Raw genomic sequence first — 2,448 nt, forward strand, 5'->3', positions numbered from 1 at the left:
GAAAAGAGAGGAATCTAGACGGGGCGGAAGAAAGAATGGGGCTAAGACGATTTCATGTTCAAAGCCCACCTTTTTAATTCCAACATTCAGTTATAAAGGAAGGGGGAGGGAACCCAATTTCCCGCCAAGTAACTCGGGATCCAGTAGTAGGACGAACACGTGTGTGCCTCCAAGCAGCAAAGCCGACAGGGTCCAGCAGTAGGCATGGCAGCACGAATGAGCAGGAAACTCCACCCTTGAGCAAGCAGGTTCAAGCAGGTGGGGGAAGGGAGACCACAGAGTAGAGTGTTTATTCTTTAAAATTTTGAGTAGAATATTCTATACATATCTGTTAAGTCCATTTGGTGTATAATGTCAATTAATCCTGATGGTTCCCTGGTTGTTGTTTTGGTTTTGGTTTTTTGGTTTTGGTTGGTTGGTTGGTTGGTTGGTTTTGGTTGGTTGGTTGGTTGGTTGGTTGGTTGGTTGGTGGTTGTTCAGATGAGCTGTCTACTGGAAAAAAAGTAGGGTATGAAAACACCTACTATTAATGGATTGGTATAAATCTGTCTATAAAATCCAGTAATCATTTTTAATAAAAATGGGTGCTCCAGAGTTTGGTGTATCTGTATTTAAGATAGTAATGCATTGTCTTCTTAGTTAACTGCTCCTTGCTTAGAATGAAGTGCCTCTCTTTCTGTCTTCTGTTTAGTTTTAGTTTGGAGTCTGCTTTGTTAGATATTAGGATGTCAGCACCTACTTTTCCTGATCTCATTTAATTGGACTACTCTCGTCCCTCATTTTATTCTAAGACATTGCCTATCTTAAAACTAAAATGTGCTTATTGGAGGCAACTTGAGAGGGATTTTTGTTTATTGATCCATTCAGTCAGTCTGTAGAAGTTTACTATAGAATTGGGGCCATTGATATTTAAAGTTATTATTTGTTTGGGGTTTTTTGTTTGCTTGTTTGTTTTCTGTTTTTTGAAACAGGGTTTCTCTGTGCAGACCAACCAGGCTCACCTCAAACTCAGGGATTTGCCTACTTCTATCTTTCAAGTGCTGGGATTAAAGGTGTGTGCCACCATGCCCAGCAACATTGGCATGTGAGTTAATTGTGGTCATTGTCTTGTTGATTTGAGGTGTTTTTTGTGCTCTTGTGGTATTTTGTGCTTTAATAATTATGGCTCCATATTTCCTGCTACAGTTGCTGATACCTCATTCTTCTCTTCAACCCAACATAATGCTTCCTGTATTTTGTTTAGGTTTGTTTTGTTTATTGTATATAAAAATTTCTAGGCTGTGTTATGGAAAAATTTTCTTCTCCTTCAATGATGAAAGATAGTTTTACTAGCTATATTATTCTAAATTTCAGACCTGGAATGTGTTGCTCTAGGCTCTTCTGGCTTTCAAAGTTCCCATGGACAAGGCAGCAGTTATTACAATGACTTTTCCTTTATATGTGACATCTGGTTTTTGTCTTCAACTTTCAATACTTTCTTTGTTATGTATTCTTAGTGTTTTAGCTGTGAAAAGCATGGGGAATTTCTTTCCTGGTCTTGTCTATTTGGTGTTCTGTGTACTTTTTGTATCTGTATGGGTATATGTTTTCTTACTTTGGGGATGTTTTCTTAAATGATCAAGGGAAGAGTTGGCCTATGTCATTGACTTAGGATTCTTCTCTTCCTCTATGAGCAAAATTCAAATGACTGTTTTTTTCATGGTGCTCTACAATTCCTGTGTGTTCTTTTGTTGTTGGTTTGGTTTGTTTTTTTTTTTAAATCATTTTCCACGTTTATTTGGCCTAGATCCTCTAAGTGGTCTTTGAGACCTAATATCCTATATTCTGTTGGATTCAGTGTACCTGTAAGACTTTAATTTGAGTTTTCTAGTTGAGTTATTGGGTTTTTCCCATTCCATCTTCATTTCAGCTTGAGTCATCTTCAGTGTTTCTATCTCCTGGTTGAATTCCATTCTCAAGTCCTGGACTCTTCATCATTTCAACTAGTCTAATGTTGGTGTTTTCATAGGCATCACTCAGACATTTATTCTCCTTAATTTCATTGAGCTATTTCTTTGCCTCTTCTTTAAACTCCTTGAATTCTTTTTTGAAGCTTATGATTTTTTTAAATTCTGTCTCCTGAAGCTCATCTAGGTAATTCTTATTGTCAAGCATTTCTACAGGACTGGTAAGTTCTGGAGAGAAGATGCTGGCTCGATCTTTCATATTGTGGTATTCTTGCAATGAAATCTGAGCTTGTGGACTTCCTTTGTTAGCTCAGACTTGGGCAGTGGACAAGAGTAGTCTGAGTCCACAGTTCTATTTCCTTCGGTGTTAAGTAAAAAAGTGTCTGTCTTGACCATTTGTTAGTCTCTTGTTTGCTGTCAATTTCTCCCTTACCCCTAAAAATAAATAAATAAATAAATAAATAAATAAATAAGATTGAAGTGGAAACTTAAGGGTTCTTTG

The sequence above is a fragment of the Mus caroli genome, unplaced genomic scaffold, assembly GCF_978045245.1.
Source record: "Mus caroli unplaced genomic scaffold, Mus_caroli_1 scaffold_2, whole genome shotgun sequence".
Taxonomy (NCBI): Eukaryota; Metazoa; Chordata; class Mammalia; order Rodentia; family Muridae; genus Mus; species Mus caroli.